Here is a 23,231-nt window from a genome sequence, read left to right on the forward strand (position 1 = left end):
AGATGATCAGGAATGGTGTCCCATTGATGTCCTCTAAGAAATGCAAATAGAGGTTTTTAGTAATATTGTAGTTGCTTTTCTTTTTTTTTTTTTCTCTCTGAGATAGACCCTCATTCCATCACCCAGGCTGGAGTTCAGTGGCACAGTCTCAGCTCGCTGCAACCTCCCCCTCCCAGGTTCAAGTGATTCTCCTGCCTCAGCCACCCAAGTAGCTGAGACTACAGGTGAAGACGAACACACACTGCTAATTTTTGTATTTTTAGTAGAGATGGGGTTTCATCATATTGGGCAGGTTGGTCTCGAACTCCAGACCTCAAGTGATCTGCCACCTCAGCCTCCCAAAGTTCTGGGATTACAGGATTATGGCGCCTGGCCATAGTTGCTTTGAATTGTCAGAGAGGCATTTCCTTGGAAGTGAAATTGATCTGGAATTGGACCTTGTGGGTTCCTAGATTTGTAAGGAACATACCTAGAACTGTGTGATAGCCTATCTGCTGTGGAGCAGACTTCCTTCAAGAAAGGGATCCCTGAAATAATAATAATGATAGTAATAATGAAAAGATAATGACCCTGAGTGTGTGCTCCAGTGGTTGAAACCTTTGATTTCTGTCAGGTATGTTAGGGGAGCAGGGAGGTAGCCCACCATCTGTATTAGTCTTTTTTCTCTTTTTATTTCTACTTAACCATTTTCCATTCCTCATTGCCTTTCTCACTGTGACAATGCTTTATTTCCACAAGGCAGTTTATTGTTATGAACCAAGCAAGGGTCAGGCCAATTTGAGTCCTAATCTCATCTGCCCCCTTAGTCCTGTCCCTTGATCTTAGAGAAATTACGGGTTTTTTTTTTTTCCAGGTAAAAATCATGTTCCTTTTAACTGAATACTTAATTCACAACTTTTTTTTTCTCTTGGTTGCTACTCTGGTAATAATTGGGTCCCCACCTATCAAGAACACTGCATCTGACCAGACTGAGAGCCAGTGTGAACATGGGCCCCAAACCAAGTCTTTCAGAATAACAAGGAACAGCAAAAACCAGACTTTCCCTTCACTTAGAAAGGGGCTATGATTGGGAGGGTCCAAATTTTTACCATCCAAACACAGAAAACCAGGAACTCAATGCCAACATGGAAACCAGAATGCATCAGGAATGAAGTACAATACCTGCTCATATACACAAGGTCAGTATGGGTTTGGGGAAAGATGTATTTGAACATCTGGCCTCTTCTAGTACACAGGGCCCCAGTCTAGCATTTTTAAAGGAAGATATTTGTGTTTCTATTACTTGCATTACTTTGCAAAGGGATATACAGTCTACTAAATGGGATATAATGAAGGAGAATAAATCTGCTCACACACAAGGAACATTCCTGGATAATGACTTCTAGTTGCTGAAAATCAGCACATTATTTAAAAGTGGCACAAATTCAGGGCAATCTGAGAAAGAATTCAAAAGTGGTGGCTACATTTTCTGACAGGTTTAGGTAGGACACGCACACTTACTACTCCCATTTTTTTCAGTGTATATGTCAAGAGGCCAAAACCTCTGATCATCAAAATAAGCGATTTTGTATATTACAGTGCACAGGACAACAGAAGGAAAGAGGTTCTCTTGGAGGGTGACTAAAAGGTCTTTTGCAAAAGATTTGTATTACTCTGAAGTGAAAGGACTGGAGCCCACAGCTGTGTGGCCTTCATTAACTTGACCCTTCCTCTTCTTTGGTTGCAGTGGCCTCATTGGGAACTGTTTCTTCTACATGTTCTGCTGGCTTCTCCTCTACCTCTTCCACCCCTTCTTGGGGATAGAGATTCCTGCCTGCCTTCCTGCCTGCCTTCCTGAATGGCTCAGAACTGGTCTACACAGTCTGATCCCTTGACCTACTCATGTTATGGTGAAAGCAGGAAAAGGCTGCCTTGAGCTGTTCCCTCTAGGAGCCGTTGGCCATTCCCCCAAGGAAGAGGCAGTGCCAGTTAAGGTCCCCATTTGGCAGCATCGATCCATGCTCCTCCTAGGGAGGGATCACTGGGGTCATCAGCCACCAGCTCTGCATTGCTTGGAGTTTTGTGGTCTTCTTTGGTCACAAATATGACTCGATCCTTCTGTTCCTGCCAGCAGTAGCACATGGCTGCAGCCCAGCCCTTAGACCTTATAGAAGGGGCAGTGGCTGCTGCAGCTTCACATGATGACCTCCCTCTCCTCAGGCAGGGTGGGTGCCTCTGAGGCCTGTGCAGACCGGAGATAAATTTCTTAATCTTCCTGATCTCAATTTTTTTTTTTTGTCTGTGGAATGGATTAAATCATAGCCATTCCCTGGCAGAGTTATTGAGAGGACTGCATGAGGTAATGAAGGTGAAGCCCCCGGCCAAGAGTGAGTGTCCACACACCTTCACCCTCATTCCCTTTTGACTTGGCTCCTTCATGAGGCACTTTCTGTTATCAGTTAATGCAGAACCAGTGAAGGACATGAGGACTCTTGATCATCAGTAAAGTGATGCTCAAGGATCCCTTTCTTGCATCTCATTGGCTCTTCCACGAATGAGCCTTTTCCCTCTTGAATATCAGTTGATCATCTTTTGAAAGGTCCTGCCTCAATTCTGAAACTCTACTCTGTCTTAAAAGTAGCAGTGATGGGAGACATCCTTCATCTCTATGTGATCTTCAAGAGAATGTATCTAAAGTTTCTCCATTGAGTGTGATGTTTGCAATAGATTGTTGATATGAAATCTTTATCCTTGGTTGCTGAAATTCATGTTTGTTTTTGTTTTCTCTTGTGATCAGAAGTAGACATTGAACTTATCACATGATTTTCTTCATGCATCAGGTAATCATATGCAGTTTTCTTTTATATATTGATACAGATAAATTATTTTTATAGATTATCTGATGTTAAAACTTACGTTCATTCCCCTCCAAAATCTTATTTAAGTATAAGATATATTCTTAATTGGCTAGTGAACTTATATTATTCAGATCAGGTAATCACCTATTGATTTTTGGGTATTTGATCTGTTGTGTTTTTAAAGAGAGGTGTTTAAAAATCTCTAATTATAATTGCTGCTATATCTACTACTTCTCACAGTTTTATAAATTATATATATGTATTTGGAGGCTACATTTTAGAGGCATACGTGCTCATGATGGACCTTTTATCTTGCTCTGTTGGTTTAGAATATTTTTCTTTAAGATACTGTTTCCCTATAGTTTTTAAGACTGTTATTCCAGATTTCCCTTGCTTCATATTGGCCTGATACTTCTTTCCCATCCTTAGATTTTGAAATTTTCTTGTATCCTTTTGATTTGTGTGTCTGTTGACCACACAATTTGTGTTTTAAAAAATCTCAACTGAGACTCTGTCTTTTAATTGGTGAGCTTAACCATTTACATCTATTTTAATTACTGTAATACTACATTCTTGTGTGCTTTCTATTATGAAAGCTTTTGATAATAAAATACACTTAAACTCTTAAATACAAAGTTTGATTTATTCAATGCGAAACATCTGTTGTTTCTTTTTTCTCTTTCCCTTTTCCAGCTTACATTGTTAATATCAATGTTTACATATGCTAATAGTATTTTAAATGTATTACTATTTATGTCTTTCATAAAAATACAGGTTGTGCAGCATGTTCTCATGTTGCTTTTATCTTTAATCCTACCCTCAGCCCCAACTCTGCTGTGACTTGTCTAAAATTATAATTCTATTTTTCTTTTGTTTTCTTTAGTGCTTGTCTTAAAAAAAAAAAGACAACAACTTTATTAAGTAACTTGATCACTCCCTTCTATACCTCTTCAAGTTCCCTCCTGTATTTAGTTTTGTTTTTATCTGCTCATTTCTACCAGGAGTGTTTTTAAAGTGGAGTTTTGGGTAGTAAAACTTCTGAGGCTGCTTCATAGGTAATGCAGTTTTATTTGTGATTCCTACTCTACCTTTAAAAACTATTCAATGGGGCCAGGTATGGTGGCTCACACCTGTTACCACAGCACTTTGGGAGGCCAAGGCGGGTGGATCACGAGGTCAGGAGATCGAGACCATCCTGGCTAACATGATGAAACTCCATCTCTACTAAAACTACAAAAAATTAGCCAGGCATTGTGGCGGGTGCCTGTAGTCCCAGCTACACTTGGGAGGCTGAGGCAGGAGAATGGCATGAACCCGGGAGGCAGAGCTTGCAGTGAGCCAAGATCACACCACTGCACTCCAGCCTGGGCGACAAAGCAAGACTCCGTCTCAAAAAAAAAAAAACACACACAAAAAAACAACTATTCAATGGGATAATCTTCTGCCCCAGTCAGCTCTCATTGTTCACTTCCTCACAGGTCAGCGTGTAACAGGCCCTTTGAAATCATAATCTCAATGCTGATATTCAAATGTGTCTACTGCCAGAAATGAATCACAATGCCAAATCTGGGTTAGTGTCCAGCCTTCCCCCACTCTTATTTTGAGCTCTTTGGCTTTGAAGCCAGCAATGGCATGAAGGGCATGGCTAGATTCTTCATTTCTCCATCTGTCCTTCACCTGGGGCATTCTGGCCTTCAATCCCCCTGCTGGTTTCTGTTTTGATTTCCCCCAAGTTCTCAGGTTGAGGAGGAAGACAGAGGAGGGATAAAGACAGGTAAGTATTTTTGGAATGAATTATATTCTCAGCTGATTCTGAGCTCTCTGGATCAGGAAAATGCCTACGGCTCACTCTTTTTTACTGGGCATTTTTGTGGGTTCTTTGAAGGGTCCCTCCTAGGCCCTTCTATCCTTCAGTTCCTGGACAGGAGTGGATGTACCACTATTCTAGCTGGTCTCTTTCAATTCTTTCCTCAGTCTTAGGATTGCAGAGATATCCATCTCCCCAACTACCACCACCACTTCCTTCCCTACCTCAAGATGACACTACTGAAGATGTTGAAAGATACACTTCCCCCCCACCACACACACACACACACAGGCTTTTCTCCTGCACATGGCCCACAACTAGGCCACAAAAAATACCCACAAATCCGTTGTTCCAACAACCTGAGAAAGCAGACTGATAACAGCAAATATTCTCTCCTGGCTCTGCCCCTTTATTTCTCACTCTCTAGAATTCCCAGGCATGTGGGAAAACGTGGGATACCAATTTCTACATCAAACAACTGCAGGGAACACAACTCAAAGCTCCGCAGTGGTCCTACTGAAGTCCCCCTCACTCGTCTGGAGTTGAAAAGAACTCAATGGAACAGTTCCCCCCAAAGAACTCCCTTCACAAAATCTGCCCTTTCCTCATTTAGAAGTGCTGGAGGGCATTCAATCGAAAAACAACAACTTGAGTTTTTGGTGTCAACTTGCCTAGTTTCAAACACTTGTGTTATGGTCTTGGCTGAGTTATGTATCTTCTCTATGCCTCAGTTTCATTATCTGTAAAATGTGGGTAACATCAGGACCTAGCTACAAAATTGCTGTAAGGATTAAATAGGATAACGCATTGGAGAAAACTTACAAACACACAGAAGGTGCCAGTTGTTTTGTTCTTACAACAAAATGCAAATCTCTGTATAAATAGTAGACTTATCATTATAACACAATGACCCAATAGGGTCCTCATGATTTTGGAATCAGAATTTATAAATTTTCCTGACTCCATGAGCTTAAGTATGCCATAAGGTTGAATCAGCTTGAAGGAAAACCCTAGATAATTTTTATCATTATTTCCATATAATCTGCTGACAAATTACGAATGGTTTTCAAAATTGCAAATTGCAGCGATAACATTTCTACAGAAAATAAACAGAGCTGCTACTTCCTCACTGTCTGCTGTGATCATCCATTTATCTCCCTGGCTGCTGGGAACATTGATGACAGGGGCTTGAGATACCCTTTCTTCCTTTTGAGACTGACAAATATAAATTTATCAAAATTCCATTGAAATGTCGTCTTTTTGGTTTGGTGAAAGCTGACTTAACCAACTCCTCCAAACACAATTGTTTTCTTCCCTTCTCTACATTCTGATATGATTTTGTACAGTTCCCCCTTCTTATCTAGCTCCAATGTGTCTGGTTTCTGCCTGTCTATGGCCCCTTGGATTGAACCTCTGTCCATACTCTTACATATGACCTTGACTGTAGGTACTGTTCCTCACACTCCCATTTCATCCACACTTGATGGCTAGTGTGACCATATATGGTTCATCTCCCTTTCCCCCTATGATAATTTCGTTTTGGCTCTCAGACCCTTCATTTATATCTGATACTCCAGGGTCTCCTAATCTAGAAGTTTAGAAATGAAAGATAAGTGTAATCAGAAGCTAAGAGAGCATAGGGAAAGCAATTCCCATATCTGGGAGTGGGTTGGGAAGAAGGGAAGGGAAGGGGTTTAAAACATGTTTCTGGAAGGCATTGTTTTCCAGGTGGAGGTGTGCAAGGGTAAACTTATGTAAGCTGGACAGAACAGCCCTGGCAAGGCAGAGAGACATGGAGAATGTTGCTGTGACAGCCACATGAGGAGAGCTGATGTGTGAAAGTATGGAATGGGAGCCCCAGGGAGAATGATGGAAGGTAACACTGGACAGAGGGCATGAAGGTCAACGAATGCTCATAAGGAGTTGGTTTTGTTATTTAGGCTTTGTGGAGACATCCAAGATTGTTAAATGGGAGGAGGCGGTGAAAAGATAGAATCTCTATTTCAAAAACTATCACTCTTGACTACCCTGAGGTTGGCTTGGAGGGAGTACGCAATAGTGTCAGCCTGGAAGGGCCAATCCTTCCATCTGTCACAGCACAGTGGATGTCTATCATCCCATTAACAGCCATTCGTTATTTTATGGCTGAAGAGTGTCTCCAAGAAGTCAGATATAACAAGGAGAATTATTTGCATGGTGTGTGTATGTCGTGGGGAGTAGGGGACTCAGAAGCGTACAGAGAAGAAAGCACAGGATGTTTAATCCTGATAAATACAGGAGAATGAAGTCTGTGGGCTTCACTCTGGAAGAAAAGATGCTTATGAGGATATTGCTGAGAAGTAAAATTATATATATACCATAGGCAGAGCAGAGAGACAGGAGAGAAGGAAGCCAGAGAGATACAGAAGATCTTATCCTGGACGTTGTGGCACGAGAAGGAGGAACTGTGCCTGGTTGGTCTGTTTGCTTGTTCTGATGTTGGCATTTCCCTGGGCCCTGTTCCTGCTGCTTTGCAGAGAGGAATACCTCTCCTTCTGACTGGAATCCTCTGTTCTTGGTTGAAGGCCACAGTTGAAATCTAGCCTCTTCTGCCCTGTGCTGGATAAGACGGCAAGGGGGTAACAGCCTGCTTAGCAGCTTGAATGGAGAACTGAATGCTGACTTTCTAAATTTTTCACTTGTTCTTGTGGCTCGGGGCCTTTAAGAGACTGGTATGGAGGTGGATTCTGGATATGGAGTTCAATTGACTAATACTCTGTTTTGTTTCCAGGTTCAGAAATATGCACAACCATGTCCTGATCTTAAGAATCGTAAACTCATTCTCTGGTCTCCAGAGCAAAGGAGTTACCAGAATGCATTCCATCACTATGAAATCCTAACTGTGGCCCCAGGTCATTAGCTTTCTTAAATCAGTGTGCCTGAGTAGTGGCTTAAGAGACTTTATTTTCAGGACAACTGATGCGATTATGAGAAAAGCTCCTAATGACTGATATCTCACGGCAGTATCTTAATTACCACAGAATTCATAGGAAGCACCTGATAGCTCTACAGATGATTTGATTAGAAACCACATTTTAAAATCTCTTCTCGATGAGTCAGTGACAGCATCCTTTGGGAGCCAAGCCTTAGTGTAAGGTCTCATGCACACAAAAAATCTCAATGTTGAAGATAAACAAAACTGTTAAAACCACCACTTTCAATATCTAGTCTTAAGAAAATGGTCACATTTTCTTTACTAAAACCTTCCAGGCTAAGGAGAAGCTGAAATTAAAATGCTATTTTAGCTGCATTTTTTTGTTGTTGTTGTTATTCATCCATCACTGTAGCTAGAGGTCATGGAAATCCCATGGCACGGTATATGAGGTCCCATACCACATGACGCCAACCTATTCATTCACATATATATTTAGCAACAAATAGCTACTGGGCCCCTGGAACAGTTACGTGCCAGGTGCTTTACTGGATGTTAAAGCAGTGACAATGGTGAGCAAAAATAAACATAGTATCTTGCCTTCTTAAGCTTACAACTTTTTTAGAGCAGCTATACCTCATCAGTAAATTACCCAAATAAATGTAAAAGAGCAGAGACTGGTGCAATTAAATGGATAACTTGTGAAATTGACATATATGGATCAGAGAAACCTGGCTTTCTGAAAAAAATAATTATTGGGCTGAGACCCAGAAGAAGAGTGGGGAATAGTTTAGTGAGGGATGGTTAGGGCAAGGGTTGGGGAGCAGGAAGTGAAGGTGAGGACTGCATCTGGGGCACAGGGAAAAAGGCGCAAAGGGCCTGGGGCAGAATGGAACTGGAAAACAGTCAGCATGGTTGGAGAGCCATGGGAGTATATGTTAATACATAAAAAAGAAACTTATTATAACAACTGTGGGTGCTATGCAGGCAGATAAATAACTCAGACAATAAATGTTAAAAGAGAAAAAGAGCTGGAATAGTTTCAAAGAGTATCACGTGGGCTGGAATCTGGCTTGAAAGGAATCCATAAGGAGGTGGGGAGTGGGAAGTGGGTGGCATTTAACTGATGCTTGAGGTTTTAGAAAGGGCCCTGGGGAGAGGTGGGGTGTGAATTGAGAACCGAAAGGCTGGGAACTAGTCATGAAAATTGGGCAGAGGAGAGTGAAATAAAACAGTGCCGCTCAGGATGGCTGGGGTGAGGTACATGGTGAGGGCCGGTACAGAAGAAGAGGCTGGGGAAGTAGGTCCAGGCCAGGTAATGAGAGGCCTTGAAGGTCAGCAAAGGACTTGCAACCTGGAGAGAGCCAAGGAATAAGAGAATGGTAGGCATCAGGAAGTGTTGAACCAATGGGGAGCTGGAGTGGATTAAACACAGTCAATCCCACTTCCACCAGTCACAGCAGATTGGCATAAAACCTATACCAATAAAACCTATTGAATAAAACCTATCTGCACATCTCTAGCTTCTCCCCTTTTACTGGAAAGTGGTGTTTGTGAGAATGAATGGACAAAGTCTATTTTACCTGGAAAGGGGGAAGGAGCGGTATGAGTGTGTATGCATGTTCGTGTGCTTGGGTGTAGAGTATAGGGTGTAGAGCCTGAGACGTGTTTTCAAGTATGTGACAGCCTCTGGATCTGGGATGAATATGCCCTTTGAAATCCCTTCAATGGCTACTAGAAGGGAAACTAAACTCCCCAAGAGTGCGAGTCTTTTATTCCCAGCTTTCTAGATGCCTTTGTCACACTCACTGTTCTCACTTGTCACTCCAGTCAAAGTAGGTTACCTGGCATCTCACTTCCTCATATGGCTTTCGCACCTGGAGTTTTTTCTCCCGGACACCACCCATCTAGCTATCCAAATCCTTCCAAGTACTGCCTGAAATGTTACTTCCGGGAACCTTCCAGATCTCGTACCAGAACGCTCTCCTGTTCTTCTGAACTCATATGGTATTTGTACCCCCTTCTGTCTTATATATGGGGGAGAGTGTCTGAATCACAGACTCTGACACAGAGTACATAGATATTTGGTATATATATTCAAATGAATGATTATGAATAAATCAACAAATATTAGCATTTGTGTTCATCTTTTCTTTTTACTTGGAGTAAGATCCCAGGAGATGTCTTATTCCTCTCTGTAGCCTTCACAGTGCAAGACAATAAAAAGTGCACAAAGAGGTTTAGGTGCTGTGCTTCTTGCATGGTTTAAATTAATGAATCAATAATTCAGACTCAACTAAAAGCAGATTTGATGACATCATTCAGTGGTTCTTAATTTTGGATGGAATTGTTCCCCTGGAGGTGTATGTTTGGAAATGTATAGAGCATTTCTGGCTGCCTTAGTTGCAGGTGGGGGTACTACTTGCATTTAGTGGCAGGGATCAAGAATGATAAAAACCCTGCAAATCAAGGCAGAGTCCAGCACAACAAAAAAGTTGTTCCACCTGCACCATTAAAGAAGGACTGCCTGCTGTAAATGATATTGAGAGAATAGAAAACGTTTTGAACAAAATTGTAAACCCTTCTCCTCTGAGGAAATTAAAAGAAAACAAGAGAATGTTGTCCTAATGGCCTCTCTCAACCCTGCCCAGCCCTGACATACTAAACTCCTGGGGAATGTAAAATTCAGGCCAAATGATCCAGACACAGGAGACCCACCCCTTTGGTTCCCGCAGCGGCAGCCTCAGCGTTCCCTGTTCCCATCAGAAAGGGCTTAGGGCCGAACTGCGCTCCCTCTGGCCAGGAGAGAGTCTGTCCCTCTGCATATATTTTACTCTCAGGGTAATAACTCAGAGAAAATGTGGACATTTGCATTGGCACTCAGATGCTATCACAAGGCCTGCCATCAGCCTGTCTTAGAGTTTTTTCTTTTTCTTTTCTTTGAACTAAGTAAATAGCAGGAGTCAGCTATAGGAAGCAAGCTATGAGGGGTGGAGGAGATTTGAGGTGGTGGCAAGGATAAGGGTGACAGAATGTCTGAAAGGAGAAGTGACAGACTTGGCTGACTTTCGAAGCCCCTTCCCACATCACCAGGCTAAAACTGACCACTGCCTCTCTTACATTATATGTAGAGTTTCATATAAATATATATAAATACAAGTGTTATATGTATGAGATTATATAAACACAAGTATTGTATTTACAAGATTATAAATATAATACATTTACTAATATAAAAATATGTTATATAGTTATGGTCTCAATCACAATTTTATGACAAATAATGTATTTTGATATTATACAATAATATTAATATAGTATACAATAATATCAGTACATTATTAGTGTATAATTTAACATATTCATTGAGATTAGTATATAATTTAACATATTAATACATTATTATTATATTATTGATATGTGTTATTATACTATAAGTGTTATATTAATATGTTTATTATGATGAACAATAATTTTGTGATTCCTGCTAATCTTGGAGCTCACTGAGAATACTGACAATATTTTATTCCTGTATTCCCAGTACCTAGGAGAACACCTGTTCACTTCCTCCATTCATATACATTTCTGTTTTATTCCAAAGTACATATGATTTTACAAGTATGTTTTTGCCACAATTTATAGCAAAAAATCTTGACAGCAGTGACTATACTGTACTCCACTGTGTCCCCTGAATCAGAGTTCCATATACTCAAGAAATGTTCAGCAAATTTTGGTTGAATCAAATCAAACTGAAGATGTGAGAATAAACAGCATTGAAATCTCTAGTCTGAATGATCAGATGCACGATAGTACCATAGAAAAATATGTATATTTAAGAAAAAGAACTAAGTGAGCTAAAGAAATAAAGGGGTTCTAACATATTTCAGGAAATTAATTAAACACCCTGAAAGAGAGTGAGTTTTTTGAGCAAGGAAATGCTTAGGCAGAGGGGGCAATTTTGGAAGAAGAGATTTAGAGACTTAACCATTGATTTGAAGAAAGTGGACTAGTTCTAGCACTTTGGGAGGCCAAGGTGGGTGGATCATGAGGTCAGGAGATCAAGACCAATCTGGCTAACACAGTGAAACCCCGTCTCTACTAAAAAAATACAAAAAAAAAAAAATTAATCAGACATGATGGCGGGTGGCTGTAGTCCCAGCTACTAGGGAGGCTGAGGCAGGAGAAAGGCATGAACCCAGGAGGTGGAGCTTGCAGTGAGCAGAGATTGAGCCACTGCACTCCAACCTGGGCGACAGAGCAAGACTCCATCTCAAAAAATAAATAAACAAATAAATAAATAAACAAAGTGGACTAGTTGTCTAGGGCCATTGATTAGAAACATCCCAGAAGCAAATGGAAAAAGAAACGTTCAGAATGTAGATTCAGTCACAATATTAAGAATATCCTGTTGATAGGTTCAGCAAACCACGACGGCAAACATTATCCTATGAAACAAACGTGCACATCCTGTACATGTACCCTGGAACTTAAAATAAATTAAATTAAAAAAAGAATATCCTGCCTTGAAAGGCTAGTCCAGAATGATACGCTGAAGAAGGAACTAGGAATACAGAGAGAAATAAAATATGTTTCCTACCTTCAAATTATTCCTAAAGCTATTTCTTTCTCATGGTTTTATAAGCCAAGATATTCTATTTGAACTCTTTCAAGTTAGATTTTTACAATCTAAAATCAAGGAAATCTGGGTTAATGTAAACATTTACCATTGTTTTTCTCAACATACCATTTTTTTAAAAAGGTTTTTGATTTTTTGAATGAAATATAAAGAAAATTCCATCGTCTTGAAGCGAAGGTTCATTAAATATTATCTCCTTTTCTCTTCTCTTTAAATAAGTACTTAGAGGCCTGGCAATTCCCAAGTATGTTTGAGAAAGTTGATTGGTCTTAATCAGTAGATTAGAAATTAGGCTTTTAAAAATACATAGAGATTATTGACTATCTAGGATGTTTGTTCTCAATTAACAAGGAGCAAGAAGACCTGAGGAGAGAGAGGCCAGTGAGGAATCTTTCTTCCCTTCTTCCACTAATGGCCTTGGTCTGCCTCTTTGAGATAATCATTAAAACTTCACACGGCTTATCCTTGGTTCTTATTCTGAGTAAAGGGAGGAGTCTGTGGGCATATAAACCAGACAGTCCTTTCCTTACTCTACAGAACGATAGTAGCATTGCTTATTGGTTAGTATCTCTGAGTTTCATTGTCTGTCTTTCTTAGGATTTAAATTAGTTTTGGCAGTAGCATCTGTTTCCTGTTTTGACAAACACTGTAAACATCATAACCATCTTCTGCAGTCATGATACTACTAACTCCTCATTGCCTGATGACAATAGTAATCATAATCGTGATTTAGGTATAAATGTGCTTTCCATGGAATGTGTCAACTTGCTATCTTCAGTAGATTTCTACAGCCCCTTTAGAATTTTGTATCTCAATGAATGTGTTTACAATGATGCTTATGAAATAGAGCTCACGAATTCCAGCCCCAAATAGTTACATTTCTGTCTGATTACTCACATTTTTCTGTCTTGTAGGAAAGTGCATAATCAGATTTATCTTGTTTGCTCTTCTGGAAGACAAATTTAGGAGAATGTGTATTTGAAAGATGTCTGCTCAAATGCTGAGTCATCTAAAATACATTGTCAGAGACATCTGAGTTTTGGCTTTTGCTGGAAGTTCTTCACATTGGTCTGTCTTCCCACACAAAGACGAGTTAAAAATGGGCCTGATCATTTAGGCTGACAAATATAATGGCCTGAAAAATAGCACTTGCTCTATTCCAAATATTGTACCAAGACAATTGTAAACATCATCATGCTTTCCCCCACAACGACCAGGTCCGTTTTATAGATGATGATGTTGAGGCTCTGAGAGATGAACTGCCCAAGGCAGCTGCTAATTATGGAGCCAGGATTTGAAGTCTAGAGTCTACTCTCTTCATTTAACAGAATGAGTTCTCCCTGATTCCCTTCGCCTGAACTTGGTACATCCCTCTAGCAGAATCAGTCTCACAGTGGACTTAAATATTAAATATTATCTCCTTTTCTCTTCTCTTTAACTAAGTACTTAGAGGTCTGGCAATTCCGAAGTATGTTTGAGAATTTTACTTAAGCTTTGCCTCTTCTACCATGTTTGCTAATTTCTTGATCATCAGTGGGGACTCAGTAAATATTTGTGCAACAATGGAATGAATGCATGAAGGAAAGAATGAGTATATGAATGCAAGACAAAACCCATAAAATAAATGGATATTTTCTTTCCTAGATTCTTCTGTGACGCTTTCCTAGACTTTTTCTGATTTGCCTCTCCTTAGATGTAATGGAGACTATGTGTCATCATTTATACAACTTAGTGAACCTTTACAGAATGGAATTCTGTGCAGGTCCTTTTGATGCAAAACTGACTTAGGCCAAACCCTGCTCAGCAATGCTTATTATGTAGAGAGACAGGCAGTAACATAATCATCTAACTACAGTTGATGTGTGCCAAACGGAAGTTTGTGTGAAATAAGTTTCAGGATACAAAATCAATGTGCAAAAATCACAAGCATTCTTATACACCAGTAACAGACAAACAGAGAGCCAAATCATGAATGAACTTCCATTCACAATTGCTTCAAAGAGAATAAAATGCCTAGGAATCCAACTTACAAGGGATGTAAAGGACCTCTTCAAGGAGAACTACAAACCACTGCTCAGTGAAATAAAAGAGGACACAAACAAATGGAAGAACATACCATACTCATGGATAGGAAGAATCAATATCGTGAAAATGGCCATACTGCCCAAGAATCAATATCGTGAAAATGGCCATACCGCCCAAGGTAATTTATAGATTCAATGCCATTCCCATCAAGCTACCAATGACTTTCTTCAAGAATTGGAAAAAACTGCTTTATATGGAACCAAAAAAGAGCCCGCATTGCCAAGACAATCCTAAGTCAAAAGAACAAAGCTGGAGGCATCACGCTACCTGACTTCAAACTATACTACAAGGCTACAGTAACCAAAACAGCATGGTACTGGTACCAAAACAGAGATGTAGACCAATGGAACAGAACAGAGCCCTCAGAAATAATACCACACATCTACAGCCATCTGATCTTTGACAAACCTGAGAAAAACAAGAAATTGGGAAAGGATTCCCTATTTAATAAATGGTGCTGGGAAAATAGGCTAGCCATAAGTAAAAAGTTGAAACTGGATCCTTTCCTTATTCCGTATACGAAAATTAATTCAAGATGGATTAGAGACTTAAATGTTAGACCTAAAACCATAAAAACACTAGAGGAAAACCTAGGTAATACCATTCAGGACATAGGCATGGGCAAGGACTTCATGTCTAAAACACCAAAAGCAATGGCAACAGAAGCCAAAATTGACAAATGGGATCTAATTAAACTAAAGAGCTTCTGCACAGAAAAAGAAACTACCATCAGAGTGAACAGACAACCTACAGAATGGGAGAACATTTTTGCAATCTACTCATCTGACAAAGGGCTAATATCCAGAACCTACAAAGAACTCAAACAAATTTACGAGAAAAAAACCAACAACCCCATCAAAAAGTGGGCAAAGGATATGAGCAGACATTTCTCAAAAGAAGACATGCATACAGCCAAGAGATACATGAAAAAATGCTCATCATCACTGGCCATCAGAGAAATGCAAATCAAAACCACAATGAGATACCATCTCACACCAGTTAGAATGGCAATCATGAAAAGTCAGGAAACAACAGATGCTGGAGAGGATGTGGAGAAATAGGAACACTTTTACACTGTTGGTGGGATTATAAACTGGTTCAACTATTGTGGAAAACAGTATGGCCATTCCTCAAGGATCTAGAACTAGAAGTACCATATGACCCAGCCATCCCATTACTGGGTATATACCCAAAGGATTATAAATCATGCTGCTATAAAGACACATGCACACGTATGTTTATTGTGGCACTATTCACAATAGCAAAGACTTGGAATCAACCCAAATGTCCATCAGTGACAGACTGGATTAAGAAAATGTGGCACATATACACCATGGAATACTATGCAGCCATAAAAAAGGATGAGTTTGTGTCCTTTGTAGGGACATGGATGCAGCTGGAAACCATCATTCTCAGCAAACTATCACAAGAACAGAAAACCAAACACTGCATGTTCTCACTCATAGGTGGGAATTGATCAATGAGATCACTTGGACTCTGGAAGGGGAACATCACACACCAGGGCCTATTATGGGGAGTGGGGAGGGGGAAAGGATGGCACTGGGAGTTATACCTGATGTAAATGATGAGTTGATGGGTGCTGATGATTTGATGGGTGCAGCACACCAACGTGGCACAAGTATATATATGTAACAAACCTGCACGTTGTGCACATGTACCCTAGAACTTAAAGTATTAAAAAAAAAAAAAAAGAAATATCCATCTGAGCAGGACTGAGGATCTGAAGGTCTCACAGGGCAGGTAGTGCTTGAGTTAGGCCCTGAAGGATGAGTGGATTTCAGAAAATTAGTGCTTCACCACCAGAAGATTTCCTTCTTTCTCTAGATGTTCAACAGGGAAGGGGTTAAGGAGGCCATGACAATAAGAACTGTTTATGGCATACAAGTTAAGCCAGAGTAACATGGCTCAAGTACATATGGAGGCCCTATATTCTTGGGTATGAATAAACTGCCCTCAGCATCATGACTGTCCCTGAGAGCATCTTTATATTTCTAGGAGAAACAGTCCACATTCTTTATTACAGTGTCCTCAGCAACTTCTTCTGCAGGGTGTAGCCCTTCCTCCTTTCAACTGTTAATGGAAGTGATTTGTTTACATTTAGCAGGAAGGGAGGAGACAAGGAACTGCATCTTATCATCCAATCTGCCCCTGCCTTTCAGAGGTATCCACTGCCATGTTATAACCATGGAATCCAGATGCTCAGAGCAAAACAGATGCCTGGGTTGGTCATATAATCTTCCTTTCCCAAACTCCATTCATCCTAGGTGGGAAATGGGCCAAATGAGATACTCATCTGGTTAAGACCCAATGGCATATCGAAACGAGGCAAGCAGGGGCAGGGAGACTGCAGGGAGCTCTAGGCACTTGGGAGTTTGTCCACATGCCTAGAGTTAACCAAGAAGCTTGGGGATTAAGGCTTCAAGCCAAAGGGTACTGATGACAAAAGATGAGATTAATGTCTTCCTGGACTCCTGTCACATTCCAATTGGAAAACTGCATTGATGACTATGGTCTTTGGTCTCTTGCTGTCTCACAAGCTGCAAGATGGTCTTGATTTCTTCCCTGCTGTAATGCTGGTCTTCATCATCTCTTGCCTTGAGTGTGACAATAACCTCCTCAGTGTTTTTCCTGCTCCTGCTTTTATGCACCTCAAACCCAGTCTCCACATTATAAAAAAAAAATCCATCTTCTTCCTTATAAAATCCATCACTCACTTTACATCATATGTAGAAGCACTGTCCACAGAAATTTATACAATGATGGAAATGCTCTTCATCTACTCCAATATGGCAGCCACTAGCCCCAAGTGTATACTGAGCTTTGAAATATACTTCATGCAACTGAGAAACTGAAACTTTAATTGAGATTACTTTCAATTACTTTTATTTAAAAAGTCACACATGTCTAATGACTACCCTATTAGACATTGCAAATCTACAGGATGGTGTCCAAGCCCTTTACCCTGGCACTGAAAGCCCTTTATGATCTAGTCCCTATTTACATTATTTGTTTTACTTCATACCATGTTTCCGATCTGGTTTTTCCTCAAATAAGCTAAACTCTTTTTTTAAACCTCTATGCCTTTGTGTCAGGTGCTCCAGATTTCAAGATTTCAAAATGGAGATTAAATGTTCATCTTCTGGGAAGCCTGTCTCAACTTCTTTTTCTCCATAGAATGAATCACTGCTTCCCCTATCCTCTCAAAGATCACTGAATCTGTTTCTGTTATAGCATCTGTCACATTGTATTGCAGTTATTTGTTTACCTGGGCCTCTCACCCACTAGCCTGGGAACTCCAAAGAACAGGGATTAACTCTTATTCATCCCTGTAAGACTTTCACCCAAGGAAGTACACATCAATAAATGCGTGGTGAACAGATGCAAACCCACAGAATGAATTTATTATTTAATCAATCAGTGTTTAGTTCAAAGAGCTCCCTGAACTGACAGAGCCATTAGTAAACTTTTGCAACATCAAAGACGCTGAGGACAGCCCATGATGTCAGGCACAGATTTGTATCCGTGCAACGGTACCTCTAGTCAACACGGAGGGTCAACATGGAACTTTCAAATTCACTTTACATCTGAAAACACTTGGACTTGGGTGGATGATGCTCCAGGCTGAGAGGTTAAGCTGAAAGATGCTTGTAACTGCACGTGCATAGGATGAGAAACCAGAATCCCAAGGCCTCTGGATGCTCAGAATTTTTTAATAGTTACTTATAAATGCTTTTAGGAACCTCGTTATTCTTTACACAAGAATAAGAGGAGGGGAAGCATTAAATTTTCTTCTATAAAAGGTACTGTTGTTGATTGAGAGTCTACCATGCCATGATATATCATTTGATCAAATGATATATGTAATATATATTATATATCCTTTGATCAAATGATATACATTATACAACTGGAGACAACACATGAAAATTTGTTTATATTTGGAGATACCTGTTGCCTGAAGAGGCTTTATATTCCCACCAAAACATCAAGAAAAATTAGAGCTGAAAATGCCTACCAGATAATCTTTCCTACCTCCTATGTGTCACACTTGGGAAAATTGAAGCCCAGAGACAGACAAGCACTAACCCAATGTCACACAGCTCCAATGGCACAGCAGGGACCAGGTTTCTTTACTTTTTTTTAAGACAGTGTCTCATTCTGTCACCCAAGGTGGATGCAGTGATGCAATCATAGCTCACTGCAGCCTCAACCTCCTGGGCTCAAGGGATCCTCCTGCCTCAGCGTCTCAAATAGTTGGGACCACAGGCATGCACCATCATACTTGGCTATTTTTAAAATTTTTTGTTTTGATTTGGTTTTTGGAGAGATGGGGTCTCACTATGTTGCTCAGGCTGGTCTTGAACTCTTGGACTCAAGCGATCCCCACACCTTGGCCTTCCAAAGTACTGGATTCTAGGCATGAGCCCAGCATACCTGAACAGGACCAGGTTTCGAATCTCAGGCCAGAATATTTCCAGACTATTGCCAGGTTCATTAAAATGAGACTCCTGACAATCTCCTTGCTGTACATCACTGTAGCAGCAAGGTTTTGGGGACACCAGCAAGCACATACCCTGCGGACCTCAGGGTCCACTGTGATACAGACCCTCCAGAAAGCAGTTTGGTCATCTGCTTCAAGGGTCTTAAAGCTGTTCAAAAGAATTGGCTGAGTAACTGGTCTCACTTCCTGGAAAACGATCTGTAATGTGAACAAAGATTGTCATTTCAGCCTTATTTATAACAGCAAAAACAAAACGACACACCAAAAAGCAGCAAACTTAAATGACCTCAAATCAAGATAACAATAGTTTCTAACATACAGGATTGTTAGAAGAAATAATTGATATGAAAGACACTTAACCCAGTGCCTGGCCCATAGATAGCACTTAGTTAAATCAGACACCTCTGACCATTCACATTTGTCACTTTTAGAGCCCATGGACAATACAATATGAACCAAACTAGACTAAGTAAGATAAATTCCTGGCTTGGAGGTTTGCAAAAATGAGGACTCAGAATTGGTGAAGTTTACTTAGGCTTCCGTTTATTATAGAACCAGGTAGCAAGGAATGTTCCAGTAATTACGCCAATGAGTGAACCTGCTGCTTAGAGCTTCCCTTTATTCTCCATAAAGGTATCTTCAAGTTGTCAGTCTCCCCAGTCTGTGCAGAGTGAGAAACAGGCCAACTCACTAAAGCCCAGTTCAAGGCCTCTCTGTTGTCTCTGGCATTTTTGAAAGAATACGAACTCAAGGATCCATCCTATTACTAAAAGAGGAAGTTCTTGCCGTGTTCCTGTTACTATCCCATTTTCTCCTCTGATTTATTTTTTTCCTCTGCCTTCAGGCTTATTGCTGGCAGTGGGGATGTCCATGGCCTGACTCATGATAAATTAGCAGAGACACTGGCTTTGAAGAGTTAAAAAAAATTTCCCCTTCTCTTACTAAGAACTTTATTTAATCTCATTGAGCTCCTTTTCCTAGCTGCAAAACAGGATAATACTCTCTGGAGTTTGCATGAGGATCAAATAGTACAATATGTTTACAGAGAGCCTGGCACCCAGCAGACTCTCTCAAAAGGAATTCCATCCTTCTTGATCTTCAACAACTTGTGCAAGAAAAAGGAAAAATGAAAAACCTATGGAGCTGGTGCATATGATGGGGAAGCAGAAAGCAGGCATGAGTGACAGCAAAGACACCTAGAGCCCAGAGCATCCAGGCAAATGTGGTGGCAGAGTTGGACCAGTTAGATAATATTCACCTAGCTCATGAACCATTTTCACTTATACTTCCTGTAGTATTGACATGTCAGTCCTGCATGGTTCACCTTTTGCAGTTGAGACCATGTAACTTACTGAGGTCATGGTGAGTGCGGACAAATCCAGGACTCAACCAAACCTCCTATCTATCACTAGCTGTGCTATTGCTTCCACACTGAGTACTTCTGCTTAGACATGTCATGTCCGGAAGAAGGGTGGGTCAGGAATATGGCACATAAGAGATTAGCATAGTTGACCCTTGAACAATGCAGGTTTGAATTATGTAGGTCCACTTACACGTGAATTTTCTTCTGCCTCTGCTGCCACTGAGACAGCAAGACCAATCCTTTCTCTTCCTTCTCCTCAGCCTACTCAATGTGAAGATGATAAGCATGAAGAGGATGTATTTTCTCTTCCTCGTGATTGTCTTAATAACATGTTCTTTTCTCTAGCTTACTTTACTGTAAAAATACAGTATATAATACATATAACATACAAAATATGTGTTAATTAACTGTTTATCAGTAAGACTTCCAGTCAACAATATGTTATTAGTAGTTGAGTTTCTGGTGAGTCAAAGGTATACTCTGATTTTCCATTCTATGGGAGTCAGCATCGTTCAAAGGTCAACCAGACTAATGAAAATGCAAGGGTCTATGGAGGTGATTTTGTGTGTTCTCTGGCAATACCTACATAGAAGTAGCCTGGCTAACCTCAGGAAAGAGCAAGCAACTGTATGATATAGATATACATATATATATGCAAATGCACATATATATTTGTCTATCTATAGACATGTATCCAGAATATGAAAATGCCTATTATGGTTGATCTTTCTTCAATTTTCAACTGTGTGCTTTGGCAGCAGGTAATCACTGTAAAATATTCAGAAAAAGCAAGAATTGAGACCAAATATGACTGTCAGAGTAGGTACTATTTGATTCATTCATTCATTCAGACACTCATTTACTCAGCATTACTTCTCTGAGCATTTTTCTCTACTATGCTCTATGCTGGATCCTGCAGATAGAAATAAATAAGAAATAAAAGTCAGAAAAAAATGTTTGTTCTTAAGGCACCTCCAGTTCTGATTTATTTATTAGAATGAGCGTCACTGTCTCTGTGTATGATTAGGTCCAATAAACCATAACCATAATTTTTATTCCTAGAAATTGGCTAGATGACCCCTTCAGTATATTGATGTTCTCCAGTCAACAATCTCAAGAGCTCATCAAACAGTATGAAAAGAGAAAGGGAGGAGGTCGGAGAAGAAGGCATGGATGAGCAAAGACGGCTACAACTTTTCAATAATATGAGCACTGGAATTCCTTTTTCCCGGTCCAAACAGAAGATGTAGTCATAAACCAAATCATGTTTTATTAAAACACACACATATATATGTTTACATAATAGTTACATATATTATATATGAATATATATAATATATAAATAAATAAATATATATGTGTATATATATAAAGTGATATATACGTATAAAACTTTAGGCTCTATCCAAAAAGGATTTGAGTCTGTTTACAATAAGGGCCAGGCATATGGAAATTCACTAAAAAGTAGTAAATCAGAACCAAAAAAATGAGAAAAAGGGAAAGATTCAGAGCTTCATAGGATAATATAATTCTCCTTGACATGGTGGAGGATCATACTGGGCTCCGAGTTTTCCAGCAGTGGCAAAAGTACGAGTATAAAATTCTATAGCTCTTATTCTCTGAGCAGCAAAAGCTCTAAAAGTTGATTAAATATAAAAGTGTTTGGGGGGATTATTGTACTTCTACTTTGTTGGGTTTTTCTTTTCCTTTTTCCCCGGGGCTGTATTTTTAAAGTAACACCCAATTTAGGACTTGACATGAAGAACATTGAAAAACAGAAAGGACAAAGTCCCTCTCCTTTGGAGTATGAGCTTTCTGGGGAGGGACCACACTATTCTTCATTTTTAGATTCCTAGAGTGCAGGGATACGACTGGTTAGAAGCTCAACAAATGATTGCTGGATGAATGAATCAGTGTATCACAGACTAATTGATTGTAGTCTTAACACCAAATACCAAAGCAAATTTCCTACAACTGATGCTGATAACAATGTTTGCAAACATCTCAGTATATGCTCTTAAAGAGCAGATCAATGAAGGTAAGGAATGTGACCCAAGTTAAAAGGCTTTCATTCATCTAATTTTGAGAGAATAAAAGTAGACCATAGGAGAGGCAGCACCGATATTCAACCTGACCATGCCAGCATGGCTGACCCGTTTGTGTGTAGTCAGAGTCCATTGAAATTGCTTGATGGATGTTGACTATTCTGAATATCCTCCGCAGAGGAGGAAGGTGTACCATTCTTTGCTTCAACTCTTTCTCATGAATTCACTTCTTTCATTTTAAACTATTTAAAAAATAATAGAAACCTTGATGACCAGGTGCGGTGGCTCACGCCTGTAATCCCAGTACTTTGGGAGGCTGAGGTGGGCGGATCACCTGAGGTCAGGAGTTCAAGACCAACATAGAGAAACCCTGTCTCTACTAAAAATACAAAATTAGCCGGGCATGGTGGCCTATTCCTGTAATCCCAGCTAATTGGGAGGCTGAGGCAGGAGAATCGCTTGAAGCCGAGAGGCAGAGGTTGCAGTGAGCTGAGATCACGCCATTGCACTCCAGCCTGGGCTCGAAACTCCATCTCAAAATAATAATAATAATGATAATAATAGAAACCTTGAATGCCACTATATTATGCCACTGTATTACTTTACAGCGTGAAATAGAATATCAAGTGAAATAGATGCTTGTGTTTGCTCAAGAGCCCAGTCTCTTCTCACAGGTAGTTCTTCTATCTAGGAAGTCAAAGTATAAGAAAGTTGCTTGATGACTCTTGAATCAGAGCAGGCAGAGTTTGCTGAATTTTCTTAATTATTGGGGGTGCTGTTGAGTTTGATCACTGACGTGTTCTCCAATGTTCAGAAAAAGTTCCAGCCATACAGACTCTAGTGTGAGTGGGTCAAGATATCCTCTCTCCTAGGGCCTCACTGCATTAGCCAAGGTATTTAGACAAAGTGCATGAAAAGCTATTCGAGTTTACTGAATATGCCAGACCTGATGCCTGTGCAGGCCACCCATGTCAGTAAGAAAAAAGTCTCCCACCCCATCTTCTGGATTTGATAACTGCAACAGT

General features: G+C 40.1%; 1 pseudogene; it reads right to left on the bottom strand.

Moving 5' to 3' along the window:
- Positions 1-292: 292 nt before the first annotated feature.
- Positions 293-2,208, bottom strand: LOC116270120 (annotated as a pseudogene).
- Positions 2,209-23,231: the final 21,023 nt, after the last annotated feature.

Source organism: Papio anubis, chromosome 13 (assembly GCF_008728515.1).
Source record: "Papio anubis isolate 15944 chromosome 13, Panubis1.0, whole genome shotgun sequence".
Classification (NCBI taxonomy): domain Eukaryota; kingdom Metazoa; phylum Chordata; class Mammalia; order Primates; family Cercopithecidae; genus Papio; species Papio anubis.